This window comes from Brachyhypopomus gauderio, chromosome 1 (genome assembly GCF_052324685.1).
Source record: "Brachyhypopomus gauderio isolate BG-103 chromosome 1, BGAUD_0.2, whole genome shotgun sequence".
Taxonomy (NCBI): domain Eukaryota; kingdom Metazoa; phylum Chordata; class Actinopteri; order Gymnotiformes; family Hypopomidae; genus Brachyhypopomus; species Brachyhypopomus gauderio.
Genome location: NC_135211.1, coordinates 47,318,798 through 47,346,778, shown reverse-complemented (window position 1 = coordinate 47,346,778; position 27,981 = coordinate 47,318,798). Strand labels below are relative to the sequence as shown.

Below are 27,981 nucleotides of genomic sequence, written 5' to 3'. Positions count from 1 at the left end.
GCCTTGCACCCCTTGGGGTTTGGGGCGTTTAAATCAATTGTTTGCCTTGCTGGTAGACAGGTATGTAAAAGACCATGTTCAGAGGTAATGGGAGTTTAAGGTAGTTGCAAGCTCTTCAGACGTCTCTCTTTTCTCCTGTTAGGAGCTCGTCAGGTGAATGCGGGCCTTCTGAAAGGTTTTTGTGCGTGAAGTGTTTGCGTGCGCGGGATGGGATCTTTTAAAAAAGCTCGCTTTCACCACAGGAGGCCCGAGCAGTGTTCCAGCTCTATAAATAATACCAAGAAAAATAGGTTCTGGGGAAATGACATCATAGTTTTAAAAAGTTTTAATTATAACGGGGACAGATGCTGTCTACCGTGTCTGGTCTTTAGCAGGCGTTGGATGTTTGTGTGTGTGTGTGTGTGTGTGTGTGTGTGTGTGTGCCTTTGTATCTTCACACAGCGTCAGGCGCGTGAGGGGTTTGGAAGAAGCGTTCCAGTAGCTAAAATGAGCTGGTTCTGAAGCTCGCCGTGTTGGGCTGGTTCTGGAACTCACTGTGTTGGGCTGGGCTGACAGCAGCGGAGTGTGGAGGACACTGCAGTCCTGATGCCTTCACAGAGAAGGACACGGAACCAGGCCCATCACCGGGCCCATCAACCGGGCCCATCCCAGCCAGAGTCAGTCAGCACACACTGATAGCACCCACTGCCTCAGCAAACACCAGCCCGCCTGCTGACACCTGACTTCCTGCTGACAGCTTCCTCTCCCACCCGTCTGCTCCGTCAGAAGCACAAACCAGCCACTAACCACTCGAGCACATCTGCCCAGAAAGCAGGACTTAACAAGCGAGACGTGTCCACTATGACGGCGCTGGGAGAGGGTTTATCCCTGAGGTGTGGGGAGGAAGAGGATGTGACGAAGGCTTAGGTGACTCAGAGCGTCTTGTCAGAAGATTACCTTGCTGTCAGAGATGCCAAGGCTACATGGGCATGACCTTGGGTAACCTTTGACCTTGGTGTAAGAGGCCTTTAATACATAATAAGCCTGTAAGGACATTAGAGGTATGGTTTAAAATGTATTAAGGTGACATTTGTGCTTGGAATGGTAAATCACCATGTGATCTAAGACATTTAAATCTGAATCACAAAGATGTTGTTCTACATTAAGTCGTGAAGTTCAGAGGCTCCTGCTTCACGGTTATTCCCATGAACTCACGGTTTTAATGATTTGTTTGCAGCTACGTTTCAAAAGGCCACTGCATTCCACTCACCAGTTCACTACAGTCTCAGTCTCTCTCTCTCAGGCCTACTGCGTAAGTACAAGAGTACATCTCTCTCTCTCTCTCTCTCTCTCTCTCTCTCTCTCTCTCTCTCTCTCTCTCTCTCTCTCTCTCTCTCTCTCTCTCTCTCTCTCTCTCTCTCTCTCTCTCTCTCTCTCTCTCTCTCTCTCTCTCTCTCTCTCTCTCTCTCTCTCTCTCTCTCTCCTCTCTCTCTCTCTCTCTCTCTCTCTCTCTCTCTCTCTCTCGCCTACTGCGTAAGTACAAGAGTACCAAATCGACGCCAACCGTGCGCTAATTAAACGCCCGCACAGCGAGACATGCGAGTGGAGCGAATGATGTGATCGGGCAACAAGCGTCCCGGCGTCTGTGCTGAGCGCGTGATGAATGGCGGAGGCACGCGCACCCGAAGGTCAGACGCTGCCGTCATTTGATGGGTGAGAGTTCTGGATCACCGGCTCAGTACCGTCGCTCTACGTTAGCCCGTTCAGACCAACACTCCACACACACGGGCGGTGTGTAAAAGACGTGCCGAAAACTCGGATGCAGAAAACTGGCGCTAATGAACGTCAAGGCGGCACACGGCCGCTCCCTCCTCCTGCATCAATAATACGTTCGCCTTCTGCTGCCAAACATCTTTTATTCATTTTGAAAAACGCGAGAAAGTGGTAAAAAGCATCAGATGCGGTGTGTGTTGCGGTGTGGCCCACGTGGACTTATCAAGAGTGTGTCTGATTACTGGGCCGCGTCGGACAAGCTGCGATAAAAACGACAATGCATAGTGTTGCAGAAATGCTCAATCAAAAAGGGATTATATAAAGCTATATCTCTCCCCTCTCCCCCTGTCTGCTGAATTAGAATAGATAATTAGTTTAATTACGATTGGACCTAATGAGCCGTGCTCGGCCGTAACGGAGATTTGTCTGAGGTGGCGCAGCGGTGTCGATATTTTTACGGATGAGAAACACACGAGCACATTCGGAGTCAAATGGACCTTGAAATGGGAGTGAGGAGTCTGGGAGAGACGAGCTCCTCACACAAAAACAAAACAGCTTGATAATCGCCGCCGTTCGTCGTCTAAAGGACCATTTAATATGGATGTGTTTGGTATTTACCCAGCGGCAACGTCTTTATCGCTCCTTCCAAAAAATCTAAAACTCGAAGCACCTCCGACGCTCATTACTTGTCGAACTTGAGCTACTTTAAGATCATAAGAGAAGAAAACGCTGGAGTGTATCATATTTCATATTTTGGGATCATTCTTTATGTAGTGGTCAGTGACACGCGTGCGAAAATGAGCCGTTTGTGGTTTATTTTACCTGGACCTTTTTCACGTTAAGGTTTTTAGGATACACATTTTTTCCCCCACATAACCTTTTTCCAAAATAAAATATTGAGGATCAAAAAGAATCAACAAGAAACTGTATCAAGATACTATATCACCACCAAGAACCTAACATCATTCCTTGACAGCAGAGTAGTACAGAGACCAGTGGTTTCCAGAAGTTACCATCTGAAGTTATGGATCTGGATATGTTTTGCCACTGTAAGAGACCATGGCGGCCATAAAACTCTCTGACCATTTTTTATTAAAGGGGCGAAATTTTATGAATGTTTCCAATAAATGTCTGACAGGTGATGAAATGAGCAGATAACGTTTGAGGGGCGAGCCCGAATTTCAGCTGTGGGAAGATAAACACTAGCGGCTGATGGGAGATAGTCTTTATCTGGGAGGTCTGTGTTCACCGAAAACGCATTACAGACGACGTGTTTACTCACCCAGAGCAGAGCGGAGAGTCAGGCAGTGGTCATGATACTCAAATGATCAACAAGCCCAAACAGGGTGTGATTGTCACAGACACACCTGCAGAGAACGGTAATGAGATGGAGGGAGGGAGGGAGAAAGACAGACAGATTAGATTAAGGGGGGGGGATAAAAGATATCACAAAAATATGAATATTCCTTTGAAGCCCCATGTTTTATTGTTGTCCATTCATTTAAAACCCCTCTCTCTCCTAGACAGGCCAAATGCACTGACCTGGGATCAGTTGTGGCCTTTTTTTTTTTTTTTTACCATACGAGGTCCAATTAATTGAAACATGATGAGGCCTCACCCCAAATCAGAACCATTGCCCTGGGCTGCTTGCTCAAGTTGGTTTATTCACTCCCTTCCCAGAATCCTCTCTGTGCCACAGCCCACAGTTGTGCAGCAGTGTCCCAGGTTAGTCTACTAATCTCCCCGGAGCCACACACAACTCCTGCCTCCAACACAGAATGGGCTTTGCAGAGCAGTGCACTGCTGCTTCAGGACACACACACACACACGCACACACACACACACACACACACACACACACACACACACACACACACACACACACACACACACACACACACACACGCACAGACGTGTGTCCCCATGGGCCTCGGGGCAGGCAGAGAACAAGGTGTAAGCAGGGTGTATAGCTGGCCAGACAGCACAGGCAGAGGCAGAGAGCTGGAGCACTGAATGGAGACCAGACAGACATCAGCAGACCTGCAGGACACCAGCTGGGACAGGGGGAAGAGGGTGGTGCCCAGGGGACAAATCGAAGGCAATTACACCCTACTGTCCTGTTCTCCACACAGGGCGAGCGAGAAAGAGAGAGAGAGAGAGAGAGAGAGAGCAGTCTCACTGTTCATTGATTACACAGATGTAGAGAACAGCAGCACAGTGAGGATGAGTGTGGGTGCGAAGAGGCCGAGGGCCTCACTGGAAGCGCCGTCACAGGCTTCCAGCTGAAACCAGGGAGGAGCTGAAGCGGTCTAATAACGAAGCCGTCTGGTAATGAAGCTGTGTAATATAGGTCTGCTCAGGGGCATCCGTGGTTTTATCCGCTGGACCCCACGTCCATGACAAACTGAAATGCACGCTGATCAATGATCAATATGCTTAAGTGCACAGTTAGATTTATCCTGAAATCAACCTGATGTGATGTCACTGATCTGCATTTATCTTTTAAAATATATCAGCATCATAGAGAAACTTCAACGCACAATATAAATCAATGCCATTAATAAACAGGAAGAAATCACTCATCGGCTCATTAAGATTCATATGCGTACATTAGCATAGATTTTGCATTATTTTAGCATAAATTCATTAAATTCATTCTATATCTGACAAACCCCTCTGTGAAATGTGTTGGTTAGTTAAACACCTCTCATCTGTTTATAGGGGGTTCTTTCAAACACAGGGGAATATATATGTGAGTATTTCACATCATTATAGTGTGAATATTCAATAGAAATGCCTGGTACTGAACAAAGCAAGTTTGTCCACTTTCAGTGACAGACTTCTGATAGACTCATGCAGAAAGTGTGTAAAAATCAGAGTTGTATAGTAACGAAGTAGAACTACTTCACTACTGTACTTAAGTACTAAAATGCTGTATCTGTACTTTACTGGAGTATTATTTTTTTTCTCCTACTTCCACTTTTACTTCACTACATATTTTCCATCAGTTTAATACTTTTACTCCGATACATTTTTTACGTGCTGTATAGTTACTCGTTACAATTATAAACATGTTAGCTGGTGCTGTCACCGGGTCAAGCGATCAGGCTGTCTTATGAGAAAACTGCGCATGCTCCGGTCGCGTCTCGTTTACTCTGCTGCTGCCTTCACTCGACACTTGAGCTTCGTAATCTAGGTTCACTTGACACGTCGTGACTGCGCAAGTGTCCGGCAAAAATGACGCAATCGCGGTGGCTCGCCCATGCGCGTTGGCCACGCGGGCGGTCGCGTCGTGAGGTCGTGCACCTCTCGATTTTTGTGCGTGCGAAGTTAGAAGGTGGAATTCATGCACTGGTAACGGCAGAAGAGCAGCATAAGTGCTGCATATTAAGCTTGTTGGCGTTTTAATGTACATATATTGGCACCTTCCACACCTTCAACATCGAGTGATCATGGTGGTGAGAGTGAGGAAGGAGACCACCCTGGCCCTACCTAGAGACAGTGTTTGCGTTTGCTGGAGTGAAAGTAAATTCCTATAGGATGAAGTGCCATCTCTGTCTCCCTAAAGAGTGTGAAATATTGGCCTTCAAAAATTCACCTTCGAACTGTAAAAAACACATCAATGTAAGTTATAAATATAACGCACAGAAGACACACCAGCTTTAGCAGTCAGTAAGCGCTAGTTAGGTTAGATATCTTGGCTAACTAACCTAATTATGTTCATGACGTGCTGCAGTATTCACTTAACTTAACTTACTTCTGCACCAAACATACGACGTAGTGGGACATAAGTTATCTGTTTTTTGTGTACGAAGTGTTCAGCCCAGTTTTTTAAGTTGCTACTTGTTTGTACATACAGAGCACTTGTATTTGTGGTCTTTGACATCTTTGATTTGTAAGTGATATATAAAAACAATTCTTTAATTAATTCAAAACACAATACTTGTACTTTTTACTTTCAGTACTTGAGTAATACATTTTAGAATAAACTACTTGCAATACTTAAGTACAAAAAATGCTGAATACTTCTGTACTTCTACTTAAGTAAAGTTTTTAAAGAACACTTCAACGTCTACTCAAGTCAATTTTTTGATAGAGTACTTGTACTTTTACTCAAGTATGGGTCTCTAATACTTTATACAACACTGGTAAAAATCATAATCATGAGTCCAAGTGTTGGTTATTATAATACAATTTTCATGTGATTATGGCCCTTTTCAAACACAACTTTTGACAGGTCTAATACTATATAAATGTTTTTAATATTAAGTGCCATGTATGTTAAGGAGCTATTTTAAATGGAGTGTGAAACCTACATATCAGTTCTATAACATATTTATTCTTGTGAGTACAGTCAGCGGAAGATGTGCGTCTTGCAGAGCATTTCACAGATCATTTACACATGCCGCGTGGAACCATAAAGGTGACTTTGACAACATATTGAGGGGCACAGCAAGCTTCCATTAGCTACCAGCAGGTCAGGAACACCTTCTGGGTAGATTCCTCTTAGAACAGATAATGGAGACAGTGTGTGTGTGCTTTTGTTTGTCTATCAGCTGTTCAGTTGAACATAGCGATAAAGACCTTTGAAGATTGTGTCTAAGCCAGGATTGTTTGGGCTGCCGTGGTGAACTGATGTGTGTGGACGGGGGGCCGCTGATTCTTACTGTAACATCAACACGAAGTAACATTTACAGTAAAGGCCTCTGCGTCTGTGACATTTTGAGGTAATGTGGTGAGATTAAGAGGTGGTGTGTTTTCCTGACATTTACAGCAGCATTCTCATTGGATGTTTAATCTTACCAGTGTAAGGACGACAGGACGTTGAAGCTGCCCCAAACCAGATGAACAAAAGAATAAAACTCCTCCAAATTTCCCTGGAAGGAGAGAGAGAGAGAGAAAGAGAGAGAGAGAGAGAGAGTCAGACCTGAGCACCTTTTCACTTTATCAGTCAATACCAAGGGCATGCAAGTGAAAGACAGGCTTGGCATCAGCTTCCAGTACAGAATGAAACCAGTTCACACACACACACACACACACACACACACACACACACACGCATATGTGTATACATCACAAAATACTTAATAGTATTTTACAGTTTTACAAATACTTTGCAGCACTCCTAATAAATCAGTGTGTCACATGGTGCCATATACACTCGATTATTTTGACCGTCATGCTTGGACACATTGTGGTAGCTGGCATTGACATTCAGGTCTATTGGGATAAAAGGTGTTAATTTGCCATCTCGGTTTGCACTCAACCCACAGGACAGCTAATTGATTTGCTGATTGATTGAACATAACTGTGCCAACCCTCTCACTCCCCACAAGGCCAGACCTGAGTAATCAATGACAGTGTGTTCAAAACAAGCTCTTACTCAAACTACTCTCACTCTCAGGCCAAAGCAATCAATGGCAGAGAAAGAGCAGAGGATAAAGAGATAGCACTTTCATACACCATCAAAACAAACCAATCAATGAAAGAGCATGGGCCAAGTGCTTCCAATGAGACATGCATGTATGCATATTTATTTATATATGCACGCACGCGCATACACACACAGACACCTACACACGCACACATAAACACACACACACACACATAATAATGTTAGACTAAAGATAATGGAGCATATTTGTTTCTTTCTCCGATTTCTCTATGAGACACACTGTGCTATTCTCTGAAGAAATAAAAACGAACACATAATGAGGAACCCCAAGTCTCGGTAGCATCTCCGCTGTGCTCCGAAGCCCTGTCTCTTTATTTACCAAACACCAGCTAATTATGCACAAGTAGCTGTTTACCCACATGATCAAAAGGGTTCTTCTCTTTCTTGTAGTGCACTCCAAAATTGGCCGCATTCGTTCCGAGTGCCAGTGTAGAGTGCTGGCATTCTAGCCCTGCCCACTCAGCACACGCATTAATTAGCTTGCATAATTAGCGTAATGATTTACAGGAAACACGGTCCCGGACACCTAAGAAGCTATGCTAATGTACTCCTGTCCATAGCCATTAGACTTCCACTCAGTTAGCTCCAGTGGCTTGGCAATACACTCGGGAAGACGAGCGAGTTAGCAAACGAGCTAGCGTGTAGCTAATCATTTCAAATGTGCTCACATTAAAATCGCTGCGTCTTCTCCAGAAGTGGTCATAAAGAAAAAGAACAATGAAGAAACAGCACAATACGTACAGACGTAGCACTCATGGTTGGAAACGTGTCTTAACAAGAAATGCTAACAGAAACGTCTGTGTGCCAAGTCCTGTAGTGGGAAATAGAGTTCGACCAGATGAGGGTCACATGGCCAGACTGCCATCACATCTGTTACCACTATGAATTATCTATGAATTATTGACCTGCCTTTGTCATCGTCTGGGTTAGCTGATAGACACTGAAGATCTGGCCCACTGCCATCTGACTCTCAACTCTAATTCTATTTTCTACTTCAGTTACTACTGCACTAAAAACTCAATCATTCCTTCATTTAGCACCCCACCCCCCTCTCTCTCCCTCCCCCTCGTTTTCTCTGTCCTATAGAGGCAGTGTCAATCATAGTCAACTCCACTGTACTAATCTATGAGGGACAACTGGAAGGCTCCCAGGGAGGCCCAGGACACGGCAGGCTGAGCAAGCCAAGGGCAGAGAGAGGGAGGCTGGAGACGCAGCAGCGGCTGCACACGGACTTGAAGAATACCAACAACACACAGCCAATAATCACCATACGCTGTGTCTTCTGCTTCTGTGCAATATGTTCAGCATTGTCAGTTTTAGTTTTAATCAATGATATTGAATTCGTTCATTATGATGATTAATAATTTATTAATGAATGCTTTGGCAATGCTGCAGTACATGTAGCCATGCCTGATTGGCAGAATGAGAGAGAATGGACAGATTTTCAGAACTTGCAAGGGAAGATGGGTGGGCTGTAATGACCAATGAGCTTTGAGTGAAAAAGCTCCTTAGCTCCATGAAAAAGTGGTTAGGCCTAACACAACAAAAGCTCCTTTGGGCCCCTGCAAAACTCACATGTGAACAGTTCATGACCATCGTGACTTAAAATACACTAAAGTTGCCACAGGACGGCCATTAGTCAGCCTAACTGCATGGTTTCTCACCTGAGCGTTAAAAGGTCTGGAAACCCATGTACCTGCTCTACAATTAAGTTCTGCAAGTTCACAGCTCTTGACCACGCGCTGTGGTTTTAAATTTAAACTCGCCTTGCGTCATGGTGCGGTTTAAACTTTAACTGGGAGTGGAGATTAGAGCTGTTTCACAACGCACTGCTTTCACAGCAGGTGTGTTCCGCCGCGCGCGCGCGCAACGCGCACTCATCACGAGCTCATCCGACACCATTCTGTCAAAGCGGCGCGCGCAGTCTGACAGCGCAGCGCAGCGCAGCGCAGCGCTCGCGCGTTTGCCCCTCCGCGCGTGAGCCCAGCGCGAAGGAAAAGAAGGAGGTCTCCATCTCCGTCGCGGTGAGACGCCTGCACGTCTCACGCATGTTTGGACCGGGACCGCGCCGTGTTCTGAAAACACGAGGATAATTAGGACTGTTCTGGCTCGGGCACGGCAGAGAACACCAATGGACGTTGCTAGGTCCATGAAATAAAGATATAAATACAATAAGCGGCTTGTGTTCACCCGCATTCGTAGGAACTGCGACAAATGAACATTTGCACTGAGCTGAGAACCATGCGTGACCTTAAACGTGGAGCCATCTCGCTGTGAAACGAACACACCGCGCTACTGTCACGATAACAGAGCTGCAGCCTATAACGGTGAACGTGCAGGACTTTTAAATGTCAACGCAACTAGGTTATGGTTGATTATTAACAAGACGCGTCTTCTCGGCGGCGTACGTGCACAACTCCGAGCAATTAAGTACTTTCAAAGGAGCACCGTGATTAAACGCCAAACAGGTGTGGATGAGCTCCGGTGCGCGGGGGAGAGCTGCTATAACGTGATGTTATACGGGCTCACTGCAGATCGTCTGGAGAAACTGCTGGACTCGTGGCCCACAGCACGTTGGTCTCTCCTGTCCGGGTCTAGAGTGATGTGTCTGAGTGGGCCGGGTTCTTCGAGGACGGGTTGTGACATGAGAAGTGGTTCGGCTGACTGCGCCAACCCCCGGGTGCGTTCAGTCCAAGAGGAGCGGTACCGGTAGATACGGTGATCCGGAGTACAAGCCCGATGCTTATCGTTTAAATGTCACGCGCGAAGAACGAGAGCGAGAGATGGAGAGATGGAAGGTGGGTGTTAAGTTCAGATAAGTGATTGAAACCGATAGAAGAATCGTGGTGAACGCGAAAGAGTAAGATGAAAGCTGAGATGGGGTGCGGAGAAAGGGGGGGGGGGGCATTAAGAGAGGGTAAATCTAATAAAGGAAGACGCGGTGTCTGGCTAAAGGCCTTTTAAGAAACTCTACCTTCATGCGCCTCCATTCCTGCACGCGCCCTTCTGAAAACGATAGCATTGATCATATATTATAAAACTATTTCCTGCCCTACACTACGTGGCCCTGAGCTCTATACACGGGCTAGCTCAGCACTATCCTCCATCTCACTATCATCCATCGGTCAATCAATCCGTCCATCCATCCATCTTTGCTGTCTAACCCCCCCCCCCCCCCCCCACTACATCTTCATGCAAGACGCAGCTATGAATTAATTCCATACACTATATTCATATCTCTCTCTATCACACACACACACACACACACACACACACACACACACACACACACACACACACAAACACACACAAACACAAACACACAGCCCTAGAGGTTTTTTCGGGTCAACAGATCAACCAGCCTGAATAAAATAATGCATACAGTATCTGAGATTTATTATATAATGCCTTTTGTCGAGGAATAAATCTGTGTGTGTGTGTGTGTGTGTGTGTGTGTGTGATATGAGGTGGAGAGAAATGAAGGGCGTTTTTAGGTCATGCAAATGCAGTATCCCCCTCCCAACGTAGGGGAACACACACACACACACACACACACACACACACACACACTTCTGCTGTATCTGGATTAATCTGGGGGCTCTGGGAGTGACTCCTTGCTGCGCTTAAGTAGGCTAGACGGCAGGGGGCGGAGAACGGAGCAATAGTCATAAATCTCAGAGAGAGAGCGAAAGAGAGAAAGAAGGTAGAGAGAGAGGGAGGGAGGGAGGTAGAGAGAAAGAGGGGGAGAGAGAGAGAGAGAGAGAGAATGAATGTTGGGAAGAGAGGAAAGAAACCGACTGAAAAGAGATTAGCCATGGAGTCAGAAAGAAATCCTCGCAGAGCAAATTGGAGAGAAAAGAAAGGGCGTGGCCTGAGAGAGCAGCACAGGAATGAGATAAATAGGAGATGAAATGAAGCATGAGAAAGGAGGAGAAAGAGCGAAAGAGCAATCAGAGGTTGGAGTGCATTGCAGTTCCCATATTCACCACTAGACGATGCTATTGATCTAGTTATGCGTGACACCACCGGTGACCCAGATATAAACACAGACGTAATGTCACGAAGGGGACGTACGCTTGCACGAGAAGCAGCTCGGCGTTAAACAAACACAAACATAAAACCCCACCCTCCTTGCCCATATGCATACCTCCATTTACATATATATTTCAATATTTTCCTAAATGAATCCTGGGATTTGAAGTCTATTTTCACTGTAGACATTAAGTAAAGAGTTATTAAAAATGAGAGTTGCCTGTTCTGATCAAGACGACGTTAGAGCCCCATCTATTGAATCATGGGATTTGTAGGATTTTGTAGATTTTAAAGTTGGCTCCATCTGAGCTGTTACAGGCCAGGTCTGCCAGATTGCATCAGCATGATAAAGAAATGGGGTGAAGAAGATGGACAGGCCCCATTTAAAATGCAGCAGCCTTTACACCTGCGACAGATACACCTGTCTGGCTGTGTGATGGACACCCTCGCCAAGGCCTAAACCTTCCAAACCAGTCCAGAAACACAAAGTAACCAGCAGATGAAGCTGATATGTCTTAAGATGTAGAATTATTGTGTTGTAGTAGCACCCGGGGCAACTAGGCGCAACAATTAAGACGTTCTAGGTTAAGACGTTCTAGCTTTATTTCCCCTTCTGGAAACATATGGGTACAAAAGATTGTAGATTTTTTTTTACATATATATAAAAATGTGATTTTTTTTTTGTGTGTGACACACACACAAAAGACACAGGAGAGTTTATCAGTCCACATGAATTCTACATGCTATTTCCCCAAATGTACTCCAGGACAATACATGTAATCTTGTGCCTTGTATAATTACATAAGTTACATTAGTACATATAAATTCACACTGAAGTTGAAGTGCGTCTCGGGTGAACAGGAAGTATTCGGTCATTAATATTTATGTAAAGTAAAGAGCCTGCTAACGGTAGATAGTGTAGGTGAGACCTTGTTGTGGGGATGGGGATGTTCTTAAAACATGGGTTGGCCTTACAGCTGGTCATGTCTGCATTCAGCTATTAGTGTTTTCTTATATGGGCTCTATCCTCAGGCCATCTGCTCAAAATATGACATTAGTAATGAAGTTATAAAGTTAATGACCAAGATTCTAAATGCTTTTTATTTCTCCAAACCTTCCCCCTGGAATGAAAATATTTCTTTTTGAACCAGGTGTTTTCTTGGAAAGAAAAATGTCTTATGGAGAGCCTCATAGAACACAACAAGGAGCCCAAAGCAGAGATAGCACGCAGCCTAGCAACCATCCCATAGAGAGAGAGAGTGAAACTTAAAAAAAAACCACACATAGCATATAAATAGAGCACCAGAGTATTTATTTGTGCATGTCTGTGTGTAAATGAGAGTCAGAGAAAGAAGGTCCACTTCAAAGCATGTCAGAATTGTTTATGTTATGATTAAATATTCCATTTTGACATGCTGATGCATTTTGCTATAGGCTCTCTGCTTCTGGTGCCTTTCTGAAATATTCCTTACCAAACGGACGGCTTTATCGCCACAGAAGTAGGACGCTGTTTAAATATCTCCACAGCCACTCTTGCTGCGTGAGTCTAGGTCAAGTCAATTTTACCTGTACGGTGCTTTTTACAGTGTCACAAAGCAGCTTCAGAGATCCTAGTCTAGACATGTAATGGACCCAAAGAGGTCAACAGGGGCGAGGAGAACTTCATATGTCCTCAAAGAGAACCTGTCTATACCCCTGGCAAGATGGGACAGGCAGCTGTGATTTATAAACTGAAACAGCACAGCTGATCTCAAACGACCACTGACAAACATGCACCATCACCAGCCATCCAGTAGGGGGCACTGTTGAGAACCTTCTTATTCTGACTGCACCTGGCACACCTGTTCAGCTGTTTCGCCTGCTCCCCCTATTATTGAACAAATAAATACAAACAAGCATCATGTAGATGTTCACTGAAGCTGATTTGGCGATGAGGTGATGGTGGAGTTGCGAAGGGGCCGTGTGGTGTCACACCGTGCCGTGCCCCCGGTCACTGTCCCCTCCGGCTACGCTATAATGGGGCATTGTGGGATACTTCCCTAAGTGGTTTTCACTTTCCTGCTGTCCACAAGTGGGGTCCAATTTGGAATGAAAACAGTGAAACGCGTGGAGAGTGAGGGTCTGTTTGTGGCTACTACAACACGTCCCTCTGAGGACAACACACACACACACACACACACACACACACACACACACGCATAAAAGGCAGCCTTAGAACTACAAAAGCCCAAATCCTCATTTTAAAGTCCATGTAAATACCCCACATATAGGAAGGTGTATGTAATGTTTTTGAATTCCTCCCATTTCAGAAGAACGCATGTCCCAGTGCAGACCTCAGCAGCACGGGGCAAGTGCTTGTGTCAGGTCTGTCAGGCCTCCATCGGTCTGTCCCTGGAGCTGCAGTGTTACCTCCTTCACACACCACCTTCACAGACGGGCTGCTACACACACACAGGCATACTGAGCTACGATTGTGCTTTTGGGGGTGAGCGGAGGTGGCAATCCAATTTCCTCCTATTTTGGTTTTATTCAAATGCAGTTTGAATAACGTTTTAGATTTTTTCTATTTTACATCTCCTTGGGTTGTCAGTCAGACTTTAAATATGGACTCCCAACTTATTTTCTCTCCAAGCTCCGCCCCTTCATTAAGGCCCAACTCCGCCTCATAGAAAAGGAGAGTAAGAAGTCATTAAGAGATGACCAAACTTCTGAAAGGCAAAAGGATCTCCCTCCATCCCTCCCTCCATCCCCACTCCCCCTCCCTCCATCCCCACTCCCTCTCCCTCCATCCCTCCATCCATCCCTCCCTCCATCCCTCCATCCCCACTCCCTCCCTCCCTCCCTCCCTCCATCCCTCCCTCCCCACTCCCTCCATCCCTCACTCCATCCACACTGCCCCCCAACGGCCTCCACACTCCCCCTCCTCCCTCCCTCCCTCCCTCCACACTGCCCCTCCCTCCCTCCTCCCGTTCTCCTCCACATTATATCTGCTGAGAGGTAGACCTGGGTAATAATCTACTGTGAGAGGGGAGAGGTAGACCTGGGTAATAATCTACTGTGAGAGGGGAGAGGTAGACCTGGTTAATAATCTACTCTGAGAGGGGAGAGGTAGACCTGGTTAATAATCTACTGTGAGGGGGGAGAGGTAGACCTGGTTAATAATCTGCTGTGAGAGGGGAGAGGTAGACCTGGTTAATAATCTACTGTGAGAGGGGAGAGGTAGACCTGGGTAATAATCTACTGTGAGAGGGGAGAGGTAGACCTGGGTAATAATCTACTGTGAGAGGGGAGAGGTAGACCTGGTTAATAATCTACTGTGAGAGGGGAGAGGTAGACCTGGTTAATAATCTACTGTGAGGGGGGAGAGGTAGACCTGGTTAATAATCTGCTGTGAGAGGGGAGAGGTAGACCTGGTTAATAATCTACTGTGAGAGGGGAGAGGTAGACCTGGGTAATAATCTACTGTGAGAGGGGAGAGGTAGACCTGGGTAATAATCTACTGTGAGAGGGGAGAGGTAGACCTGGTTAATAATCTACTGTGAGAGGGGAGAGGTAGACCTGGTTAATAATCTACTGTGAGAGGGGAGAGGTAGACCTGGTTAATAATCTACTGTGAGGGGGGAGAGGTAGACCTGGTTAATAATCTGCTGTGAGAGGGGAGAGGTAGACCTGGTTAATTATCTGCTGTGAGGGGGGAGAGGTAGACCTGGTTAATAATCTGCTGTGAGAGGGGAGAGGTAGACCTGGTTAATAATCTGCTGTGAGAGGAGAGAGGTAGACCTGGTAAATAATCTACTGTGAGAGGGGAGAGGTAGACCTGGTTAATAATCTACTGTGAGGGGGGAGAGGTAGACCTGGTTAATAATCTACTGTGAGAGGGAAGAGGTAGACCTGGTAAATAATCTACTGTGAGAGGGGAGAGGTAGACCTGGTAAATAATCTACTGTGAGGGGGGAGAGGTAGACCTGGTTAATAATCTACTGTGAGAGGGGAGTGGTAGACCTGGTTAATAATCTGCTGTGAGAGGGGAGAGGTAGACCTGGTTAATAATCTGCTGTGAGAGGGAAGAGGTAGACCTGGTTAATAATCTACTGTGAGAGGGGAGAGGTAGACCTGGTTAATAATCTACTGTGAGAGGGGAGAGGTAGATCTGGTTAATAATCTACTGTGAGGGGGGAGAGGTAGACCTGGTTAATAATCTGGTGTGAGAGGGGAGAGGTAGACCTGGTTAATTATCTGCTGTGAGGGGGGAGAGGTAGACCTGGTTAATAATCTGCTGTGAGAGGGGAGAGGTAGACCTGGTTAATAATCTGCTGTGAGAGGGAAGAGGTAGACCTGGTAAATAATCTACTGTGAGAGGGGAGAGGTAGACCTGGTTAATAATCTACTGAGGGGGGAGAGGTAGACCTGGTTAATAATCTACTGTGAGAGGGAAGAGGTAGACCTGGTAAATAATCTACTGTGAGAGGGGAGAGGTAGACCTGGTGAATAATCTACTGTGAGAGGGGAGAGGTAGACCTGGTGAATAATCTACTGTGAGAGGGGAGAGGTAGACCTGGTTAATAATCTGCTGTGAGAGGGGAGAGGTAGACCTGGTTAATAATCTGCTGTGAGAGGGGAGAGGTAGACCTGGTTAATAATCTGCTGTGAGAGGGGAGAGGTAGACCTGGTTAATAATCTGCTGTGAGGGGGGAGAGGTAGACCTGGTTAATAATCTGCTGTGAGAGGGGAGAGGTAGACCTGGTTAATAATCTGATGTGAGAGGGGAGAGGTAGACCTGGTTAATAATCTGCTGTGAGAGGGGAGAGGTAGACCTGGTTAATAATCTACTGTGAGAGGGGAGAGGTAGACCTGGTTAATAATCTGCTGTGAGGGGGGAGAGGTAGACCTGGTGAATAATCTACTGTGAGAGGGGAGAGGTAGACCTGGTGAATAATCTACTGTGAGAGGGGAGAGGTAGACCTGGTTAATAATCTGCTGTGAGAGGGGAGAGGTAGACCTGTTAAATAATCTACTGTGAGAGGGGAGATGTAGACCTGGTTAATAATCTGCTGTGAGAGGGGAGAGGTAGACCTGGTTAATAATCTACTGTGAGAGGGGAGAGGTAGACCTGGTTAATAATCTGCTGTGAGGGGGGAGAGGTAGACCTGGTGAATAATCTACTGTGAGAGGGGAGAGGTAGACCTGGTGAATAATCTACTGTGAGAGGGGAGAGGTAGACCTGGTTAATAATCTACTGTGAGAGGGGAGAGGTAGACCTGGTTAATAATCTGCTGTGAGAGGGGAGAGGTAGACCTGGTTAATAATCTGCTGTGAGGGGGGAGAGGTAGACCTGGTTAATAATCTGCTGTGAGGGGGGAGAGGTAGACTTGGTTAATTATCTGATGTGAGAGGGGAGAGGTAGACCTGGTTAATAATCTGCTGTGAGAGGGGAGAGGTAGACCTGGTTAATAATCTGCTGTGAGGGGGAAGAGGTAGACCTGGTTAATAATCGGATGTGAGAGGGGATAGGTAGACCTGGTTAATAATCTGCTGTGAAGGGGGAGATGCAGACCTGGGTAATAATCTACTGTGAGAGGGGAGAGGTAGACCTGGTTAATAATCTGCTGTGAGGGGGGAGAGGTAGACCTGGTGAATAATCTACTGTGAGAGGGGAGAGGTAGACCTGGTTAATAATCTGCTGTGAGAGGGGAGAGGTAGACCTGTTAAATAATCTACTGTGAGAGGGGAGATGTAGACCTGGTTAATAATCTGCTGTGAGAGGGGAGAGGTAGACCTGGTTAATAATCTGCTGTGAGGGGGGAGAGGTAGACCTGGTTAATAATCTGCTGTGAGAGGGGAGAGGTAGACCTGGTTAATAATCTGCTGTGAGGGGGGAGAGGTAGACCTGGTTAATAATCTGCTGTGAGAGGGGAGAGGTAGACCTGGTTAATAATCTACTGTGAGAGGGGAGAGGTAGACCTGGTTAATAATCTGCTGTGAGGGGGGAGAGGTAGACCTGGTGAATAATCTACTGTGAGAGGGGAGAGGTAGACCTGGTGAATAATCTACTGTGAGAGGGGAGAGGTAGACCTGGTTAATAATCTGCTGTGAGAGGGGAGAGGTAGACCTGTTAAATAATCTACTGTGAGAGGGGAGATGTAGACCTGGTTAATAATCTGCTGTGAGAGGGGAGAGGTAGACCTGGTTAATAATCTACTGTGAGAGGGGAGAGGTAGACCTGGTTAATAATCTGCTGTGAGGGGGGAGAGGTAGACCTGGTGAATAATCTACTGTGAGAGGGGAGAGGTAGACCTGGTGAATAATCTACTGTGAGAGGGGAGAGGTAGACCTGGTTAATAATCTACTGTGAGAGGGGAGAGGTAGACCTGGTTAATAATCTGCTGTGAGAGGGGAGAGGTAGACCTGGTTAATAATCTGCTGTGAGGGGGGAGAGGTAGACCTGGTTAATAATCTGCTGTGAGGGGGGAGAGGTAGACTTGGTTAATTATCTGATGTGAGAGGGGAGAGGTAGACCTGGTTAATAATCTGCTGTGAGAGGGGAGAGGTAGACCTGGTTAATAATCTGCTGTGAGGGGGAAGAGGTAGACCTGGTTAATAATCGGATGTGAGAGGGGATAGGTAGACCTGGTTAATAATCTGCTGTGAAGGGGGAGATGCAGACCTGGGTAATAATCTACTGTGAGAGGGGAGAGGTAGACCTGGTTAATAATCTGCTGTGAGGGGGGAGAGGTAGACCTGGTGAATAATCTACTGTGAGAGGGGAGAGGTAGACCTGGTTAATAATCTGCTGTGAGAGGGGAGAGGTAGACCTGTTAAATAATCTACTGTGAGAGGGGAGATGTAGATCTGGTTAATAATCTACTGTGAGGGGGGAGAGGTAGACCTGGTTAATAATCTACTGTGAGGGGGGAGAGGTAGACCTGGTTAATAATCTGCTGTGAGAGGGGAGAGGTAGACCTGGTTAATAATCTACTGTGAGAGGGGAGAGGTAGACCTGGGTAATAATCTACTGTGAGAGGGGAGAGGTAGACCTGGGTAATAATCTGCTGTGAAAGTGGGTCATTACTCATTTTCATGGACAGCCACTTTTTCAGAGAAAGGTAATGCAACAAGAGACCGTGGACACAGACGCAAAGATTCCTTAGGATGGAATATACATGACGAGTACAATTACATTTTTGCAATTGATGCTGTGTTAATGCAATTTAGTGCAATACAGCTTTAGGTTTCATTAGCAATGTTTAGACTGTTTTACTGTGATTAGCGTGTTTTCCTGTGTTTAGACTGTTTTACTGTGATTAGCGTGTTTTCCTGTGTTTAGACTGTTTTACTGTGATTAGCGTGTTTTCCTGTGTTTAGACTGTCTGCTTAACCCCCCTCATTCTCCTAAGCTTCAAACCGAACGCGTTTCATTTCACTGGTCACCTGTTATGCCTTTATTCTAAACACATCATACACATTATTTACACCCCAAAACTGCAGCAACACCTACGGTGTCCCCAGCAGGCCAACTCCCCACAGCTGTGGAGATGCAATACGCCTCTTTGGGAAGAAGTGTGTTTGTAGTGCCTCAGTAGTCGTGAGCTTATACTAGCTCATTGCTCATGACAATCATCAAGGGCTTCATCTTCAAGTGTGTATAGTCAATAATTTATACATTTAACTAACACACACACACACACACACACACACACACACACACACACACACACACACACACACACAGAGAGCTTCTCCTTGAGGACATTTTTTTTGTTTATCAAACAGAATAAGCTGAAATGAAGTACTCTTGATAGATGGCCGTAGGACAGAAGGTCATGTTGAAATGCAAGTTCTGTCTGTGTGTGTGGTGCACCAAACTGCTACTGGCAGACATTCAGGTCTGCAAACTGTCAAACCCAACTGCAGCGGTGGTTAAACCCACAGACTCCAGTCCCATAGAAAACAAAGGAAAGCTGGAGTGTTGCCATGAGAGGACTCGTGTGTCAGTGCCTCTGATAGGTGCGTTCACAGCTGACATTAAGTATTTCATTGTAGAGCTCGTGGACATAGCCGGCCTACAGCAGCACAGAGGGCACGCATCGCTCAATCCAGGACCCAGAAAGGAGACACAATTGCCAAGGATTCACTGCAATGATCACTAACTTGCAGATTTAGAAGCGTCACTTTCAAATGGATTCAGTGTGAAATTATCAAAGAATGCGTGTATAAATAACAGTAATCCTTTTCAGCTGCTCTCAACGAGCAAGAATTCTCTCTCCATGCGTACGCACACACACACACACACACACACACACACACACACACACACACACACACACACACACACACACACACACACACACACACACACACACACACACTCACACACACAGTTTATTTACACATAGTCTCTCTCCACTCCACAGGGACTCTCGCTTCTTCTGCTATCCAGCTTAGCTAAAAATATCCATCTCCCACAACATGGACTCTGAGACCTGGCCGTCTAAAAACAGCTCTTCAGCACCGCACCTTTACATAAGCCTGCATGAAGGCACAGTCAACACCACTGCACTCCCTCAGCTCAGTCCATCACGCCAAACATCACATCACCAAGTTACATTACAGCAGATCATCGTGTCGCACTCCAAACCGACCGGTACCATGGTCACGATTAAGAGGCAGCATATCACCAACCGACTTCATTTAGCATCCATACAGCCCGTCCTACACCATATTTGGTGTCGGCCCTGTTCACGTACTTTTGCACGTGCTGTGTCGTGATTCGCTCGTGATTCGCCGTGATTTCATCAATGATGTCAAAGGTTCCAGATTCCAGAACCGCACAGGCTCCAGTTCTGGTGGATCAAACCCGAACGGACAGCATGCTGCCGTCGGTTATGGCCAGCTTCCGAGCGGGCGCTAATGAAGTCACGTGACGCTCAGGAAGGAAATGTCATCACAGTGGGCCTGGAAGGTGACGTGGCGAAGGTTACCACGGCAAAAGGTTACCACGGCTGGGCCAGCACGCCGGAGCACTTGGAGAGGAGGAGCTGGCTCACACCACAGCGTGGAGACACGCGGGGCAGAGGGAGATACCCACATGGACCAGGAGGACAGCTCAGCTCAGCCTGGCCACCTGAGTGGAGGCTTCATCATCACTGAGACAATGGAACAGAACACTGCAAATCTCCCCGGCAGTTCTGCTCTACAATACAGCCATTCTCTCTCTCTCTCTCTCTCTCTCTCTCTCTCCTCTCTCTCTCTCTCTCTCTCTCTCTCTCTCTCCCTCTCTCTCCTCTCTCTCTCTCTCTCTCTCTCAATTCAATTCAATTCAATAAGCTTTATTGGCATGACCATATTCAGTTATAGTATTGCCAAAGCAGTGTTATCATTCAACATGAATAACTCATTGAAAAAATATGAACAATTCTAATTATGATGAACTTGAACATGAATTTAAAGTTGAAGAAGTGAAAAGAAAGGAAAGCAAATAAATAACAAATGTAGAGGAGAAAAAAAAAAATAGATCAACATAAATCAGTGTGTTTACAAACAGGGTATGTGTGTGTGCGTTTGTGTGTGTATGTGTGTGTTTGTACGTGTGTGTGTGTTGTGTGTGTGCTACTCACTGTCCCTCATGTTATGTAAGGTAGATACATATCTCCCCGCTAAAGTGCTGCTTTCTTTCTTTTCTCCCAGGAGGATGGGGAGTTTGTCATTATTAGATAGGGACTTAAAGTTGGGGTGAATCAGCTCAAATTTTGTGAAGTACATAAGACGTATTTGTTGAAAAAGAATCACATTCAGTGAGGAAAGTGCAGCTCTGTCTCTATAGTTACACTTTTACACTGTTGGCAGAGTCTCTGCTCTCTGGGCAGCCCATGATTTCTTGTATCGGGCCGGGTCTCGATGGCCAGGCTATGTTCACTAAGTCTGTACTTTGTCAACGTGGTTCTGTGTTTAGTATCAGTCACTGTAAGCAGGTAGTCTGCTACAGTGTACTGTCGTTTTTAGGGCCAGATAGCACTGCATTTTTGTTTTGTGCTTGTGTTTGTGCGTTCCAATGGGTGATGTAGTTTTTGTTTTTGAAGTGTTATAATTTGGTTTGGCCTGATTGATTGTATTCCAGTCTGGTCCTGATGTGGAACAGTGTTAGTGTTGGTTAGTGTCAGGACCAGCTGTGTGAGGGACTCCTCTCTGCTCAGCTCTTGGCATTGCAGGGCTTTGTAGTGGTAGGAGTGGGAGTCACTGTTTTTTACATGTAGCCAATATTTGATACTCCTTTTTGAATTTTGAGTAATAGTGGGAATTGGCCTAATTCAGCTCTACAGGCATTATTTGTTGTCTTCCTGTGAACGTGCAGAATACTTTTACAAAATTCTGAGTGCGATTATTTCTCTCTCTCTCTCTCTCGCCCTCTCTCTCTCTCTCTCTCTCTCTCTCGCCCTCTCTCTCTCTCTCTCTCTCTCTCTCGCCTCTCTCTCTCTCTCTCTCTCGCCCCTCTCTCTCTCTCTCTCTCTCTCTCTCTCTCTCTCTCTCTCTCGCCTCTCTCTCTCTCTCTCTCTCTCTCTCTCTCTCTCTCTCTCGCCCTCTCTCTCTCTCTCTCTCTCTCTCTCTCTCTCTCTCTCGCCCTCTCTCTCTCTCTCTCTCTCTCTCCCTCACTCACCCTCTCTCTCGCCCTCTCTCTCTCTCTCTCTCGCCCCTCTCTCTCTCTCTCTCTCTCTCTCTCTCTCTCTCTCTCTCTCTCTCTCTCTCTCTCTCTCTCCCTGGGTGCAATGACATTCATTGTCTTACAGGTCCTCTTTTCAGCAATGCATCCAATTAGTTAATAGGGGACAGGGAGAGCAGAATCTGATGTATGTGCACATTTCAAACTGAACTTTCCAGATTTGCAATTCAAATGTGCAAAGGAAGAGGACAATAGAAGCTTAACAAGCAGCGGACAGTCATCATGTGAGAGATGCACTGTTTGTCTGCGGGACACTTACAGTACGTGAAGCGGCTTCTGGTGTGGGCTGCTAAACCAATAAAGCAATGTTTAAAACATAGCTGTGTGTGCGTACATGTATGTGTGTGTGTGTGTGTGTGTGTGTGTGTGTGTGTGTGTGTGTGCACGTGCAGCACTGGCATTTTATGTGTTTTGCCTCACGTACAACAGATTTACAGATTTACAGCGTCTGCAGAGTAAAAATGTTAGATTTGATAAATGCAGCTAGTAAATCAAAAGCATAACTACAGCACTATGGAGAGATAGAGAGAGAGATATAGATAGAGAGAGAGTAGTGGAGATGGAGGAGAGAGTGAGTAGAGGAGATGGAGGAGAGAGAGAGTAGATGGAGGAGAGAGAGAGTAGGGGAGATGGAGGAGAGAGAGAGAGTAGGGGGAGATGGAGGAGAGAAAGAGAGAGAGAGAGTAGGGGAGATGGAGGAGAGAAAGAGAGAGAGAGAGTAGGGGAGATGGAGGAGAGAGAGAGAGTAGGGGAGATGGAGGAGAGAAAGAGAGAGAGAGAGTAGGGGAGATAGAGGAGAGAGAGAGAGAGAGAGAGAGAGAGCAGGGGAGATGGAGAGAGAGAGAGAGAGAGAGAGAGGAGGGGAGATGGAGGAAAGAGAGAGAGAGAGTAGGGGAGATGGAGGAGAGAGAGAGAGAGAGAGTGAGAGAGAGAGAGAGAGTAGGGGAGATGGAGGAGAGAAAGAGAGAGAGAGTGAGAGTAGGGGAGATGGAGGAGAGAGAGAGAGAGAGAGTAGAGGAGATGAGTATGGATATAGGAGTTCGATGCCCTGACCAGTGTTTCAGACTTTAATTCAAAGGTTTCTGATCATATGACTCGTCAGGACACCTGAATGAACTATGAGATCAGTGTGTCTGGCACGAGACAAGGCACCATCCTCCCAGGAGTCTTTCCCCAAAACTCCACAACCTCAAGAAAGAAGAAAAAGAAATAAAGAAATAAGGCTTGTCTTGCTCTTTGTTCCTCTCCAGTGTTACTAATCATTGCCAAGACCCTCCTCACACAGACCCACTTCACAGACTGACCACACGCACAGACCCACTTCACAGACTGACCACACACATACAGACCAACCACACACACACAGACCCACCTCACAGACTTACCACATGCACAGACCCACTTCACAGACTGAGCACACACACAGACCCACACACACAGACCGACCACACACACACAGACCCACCTCACAGACTTACCACACGCACAGACCCACTTCACAGACTGAGCACACACACAGACCCACTTCACAGACTGAGCACACACACAGACCCACACACACAGACCGACCACACACACACAGACCCACCTCACAGACTTACCACACACACAGACCCACTTCACAGACTGAGCACACACACAGACCCACGCACACAGACCCACCTCACAGACTTACCACACGCACAGACCCACTTCACAGACTGAGCACACACACAGACCCACACACACAGACCGACCACACACACACAGACCCACCTCACAGACTTACCACACGCACAGACCCACTTCACAGACTGACCACACACACACAGACCGACCACACACACAGACCCACCTCACAGACTTACCACACACACAGACCCACTTCACAGACTGAGCACACACACAGACCCACACACACAGACCCACACACACAGACCGACCACACACACACAGACCCACACACACAGACCGACCACACACACACACAGACCCACCTCACAGACTTACCACACACACAGACCCACTTCACAGACTGAGCACACACACAGACCCACACACACAGACCCACACACACAGACCGACCACACACACACAGACCCACACACACAGACCGACCACACACACACACAGACCCACCTCACAGACTTACCACACACACAGACCCACTTCACAGACTGAGCACACACACAGACCCACACACACAGACCCACACACACAGACCGACCACACACACACAGACCCACACACACAGACCGACCACACACACACACAGACCCACCTCACAGACTGAGCACACACACAGACCCACTTCACACACAGACCCACACACACAGACCCACACACACAGACCCACACACACAGACCGACCCTACACTCAACCGTAGCTGTGTAAATCACACACTGTACTCCCTGTGCCCTCTCTCTCGATAACAGTCAACCTACTCTGGGGATCCATTGGCTTCGTAATTCACTGCAAAAATTAGCTTCAATCAAACTCTGTGTTTTTGCATTACATAGCTAAGCTTCACTAATGACTGTCTGTCTGCCCCCCACCACACACACACAAACTCTCTTCAATTACCACACCATTTTTCCCCTCATTCATTTTTTTTAATTAGGGGAAAGAGATGAACCTGCTTTTGTGGTCTGTACACACTGTTCCAATGGTGGAGGGGAGGAGGGGTGGAGGGGTAGAGGGGTGGAGGGGAGGAGGGGCGGAGGGATGGAGGGGTAGAGGGGGTAGAGGGGTGGAGGAGCGGAGGGATGGAGGGGCGGAGGGATGGAGGGGTAGAGGGGTAGAGGGGCGGAGGGGAGGAGGGGCGGAGGGATGGAGGGGTAGAGGGGTAGAGGGGCGGAGGGGCGGAGGGATGGAGGGGCGGAGGGATGGAGGGGTAGAGGGGCGGAGGGGAGGAGGGGCGGAGGGATGGAGGGGTAGAGTGGTAGAGGGGCGGAGGGGGAGGAGGGGCGGAGCGCTCACGCACTACTCCAGCTCGGCTGGGACGGAGGACGTTTGCTGGGCAGATTGGGGCTTTTGTTCTTCAGAACAAAGTCCTGATCCAGATGAGGCGAGGAACGCTCTGTGCACGGGATCTGGGCTCGCTTTTTGGGGTCACTGGTAATTAATCACATTGTCTTTACTCCTTTTGTGTGTGTATTTGTGTTGAAGTACATTTACATATGTCCGTCACACGGTGCAGACTGGAAACTGAGAGGAAGATCTCCCGCTTGGGACAGAGTTATCAGTGTTTTGTCTGTAAATGGAGTATCTGGGAGAGCTTTTATGACTGAGGGACATACAATCAATATTTCTCACTGAAGGCTATTACAGAACACAGCCAAGATATTTTCCATCATCAAACTCCCTGTCTCTCTCTCTCTCTCTCTCTCTCTCTCTCTCTCTCTCTCTTTCTCATATATGTGAATGAAGAGACAGTGTTTATCTGTGCAGTGTGTGTTTATGACTACAGAAGAGGAATGTGTGTGTGTGATTGAGTGTGAATGTGTGTGGACAGCCCTAAGAGTGAACCAGGAACATTCCTAGTTTAACAGTAGTGGTTGTGCTAGTGGTTACCAATTCACAAGTGTTTGTAGTGCTGCTCCAATGCTGGGATGTGCTCATAACATCGGTGAAATGAGTGTGAACATGGAAGGGCACGGAGTTCCTCGCGTAAAAGCTCCACATTTGCACTTTGACCCCGCGCATGTGAAGAGGAGAGCGGGGAGGAGGCGGGATGTCGTATGATTGGCCAAGGGGCACAGGCAGTGTGAGTGGAGCAGGAGTGGAGAGACACGAGACTGGTCTCCATCACCTGAGTGACCTCACATCCGCCCGGCACCTCACCTTTACCTGCAGACGAGCACGACTCCAGCACAGGGCCTGGGAAAGGGCTTGTGGGTGTAAATCACTCACGTACCTGTCTCTCTCTCTCCCTCGCTCTCTCTCTCTCTCTCTCCCTCGCTCTCTCTCTCTCTCTCTCGCTCTCTCTCTCTCGCTCTCTCTCTCTCTCCCTCGCTCTCTCTCTCTCTCTCTCCCTCGCTCTCTCTCTCTCTCTCTCCCTCGCTCTCTCTCTCTCCCTCAATAAAAAGTTTCTCTCTTTTTTCCCTCCACCCACACACCCACCCCCTCTCCTGCATGTCTATGTGAGCTGTAAACTCTAGTCCACACACACACACACACACACCAGCCCTGTCCTAACACTGATGAACTGTGTAGAGAGATTTCATCTTTTCACACCTTCCCGTCCTTACAGCATGGCCTCCACCAGATGGCGCCTCTCCCTGGTTCTTAGAGCAGTGTGAGAGAGGGAGCACAACAAACCCCACATGCTCCAACCACTCTCAGCACCGCTGCTGCTAATACACGTGGAGTCAGTGACATAAAAGCTCGTCAGCACCGGATCTACACAGAGGGACCGAACACTAGAACACTACACCGCAATTACATAGTCACATTTATAACAGACATGTTGGCTTCCTCTCTCAACACTCCCCTAACATAATGCCACATGAATACACACACACACACACACACACACACACACACACGGGCTGGAAGTAGCTGGATAATTTGAATTGTTAAATGTGTTCCTGTTCAATAAAAGCCATGAAGTAACAGCTTAGATAGAGCAAGTGGATCAGAGAGGGAGAGAGAGAGGGAGGGAGAGAGAGAGAGAGAGAGAGAGAGAGAGAGAGAGAGAGAGGGAGGATGAAAGGAAGGGGAGAGAGAGTGCATGTATGTGTCATGCAGAGAGATAACCAACAGGACTCGGCCAAATCCGGCCAAACAAAATCTCACAGGTGAGTCAACTGAGAAAAGCATATGTGTGCGTGTGTGTGTGCGCGTGTGTGTTCGTGTTTAAGCTCCACCGCACCCCGGGCACACTGGTGCCTCTGGAGTGCTGCGTCTGTTCCAAACACCATGCTTTGCACACACGCGTGCACACACACAATTTACAAAGAAAATATGGCAGCACATTTAGTTTGAAGTTCACACATGTCTGCTCTGCACACCAAAAAGAAACTGAATTCAGTCCAGTTTCTTAAAACTGTATATATACTGTACTTTAACCACTCAAACTTAATGGGCATGTTTTAATTAATATGATAATGGCCTGAGGGCCTGATGGATGACAACACTGCAAGGTTTCAGCCACAGGTTGAGGCATGAGAGTGGAGGTCTGGGTGGGGTCAACACCATTCTCCATCCTGCACCTCCATCCCTGTCCACTAGCTCAGAGCGAGGGAGTCTGGAAGAATATCAGCACCATCACCTCCACCATTCAGCCCTAGAATCACATATCCGTTTGAACCACCCAGTAGTGACCAGCACTAATACCCCAGCCGTATGTTGGGGGGAATGTGGCATAACGGTTTAAATGAGCGGGGAACATCACCCCCCCCCCCCATTCTCTCTCTCCCTCTCTCCTCCTCTCTCCGTCTGTAGATGTCTCCCACCACACACACTCTGGTGCCATCTTAGTCCGTCTCTCCCTCATTCTCTCTCTCTATCCGCTTTTGAAAAATGTTAGTGAAAGCCATCAATTACCAGCCAAAACAGTCCAGCCGTGTAGAACGTTTAATTACACATTAAACATTAATAAAATAACGTACTCTGCATGACCATTACATCAAACCCAAACCAAAACACTCAATCTTTTTAATTGGGTAACAAAGAGCAGACTAATGTTTTCTCTTCATTTTTAAGAAATTGTAATGTAATCGTAATATTTTAATTAAAAAAAAAACCTAACAAAGAGGTCAAAAGGTGAAGATTCATCCGTGATGGTTAATGTCCCACTGCTGATTAAGGCTGTGTGAGAGGGTTGTGAACGATGGAGTTACCTGAAGCAGGAGTGAACTGTAAGGGTTAGGAATCATGGAGGGAAGATCGATAGTTTGTCAGAGAGCAGCAGGAGAGAGAGAGAGAGAGAGAGAAAGGCATCTTTGTGGAGGGCACCTCTGCACAGACAGCACAAATCCTACATTTCAAAAGAGGCTTAACCTTTAAATCAAAGAGTATATCAAAAGCAGGCAGTCATCGGGTGAG

General features: G+C 46.9%; 1 long non-coding RNA gene across 2 annotated transcripts in view; it reads right to left on the bottom strand.

The window, feature by feature from the left end:
• Positions 1 to 27,981, bottom strand: part of LOC143522847 (uncharacterized) — a 234,288-nt gene that overhangs the window by 95,557 nt on the left and 110,750 nt on the right. For both annotated transcript variants that reach the window (XR_013133152.1, XR_013133147.1), the window contains exons 5-6: positions 6,556 to 6,629; positions 3,035 to 3,119 (exon numbers count right to left, since the gene is read on the bottom strand). This is a non-coding gene — a long non-coding RNA (uncharacterized LOC143522847). The remainder of the gene's footprint in view (positions 1 to 3,034; positions 3,120 to 6,555; positions 6,630 to 27,981) is intronic.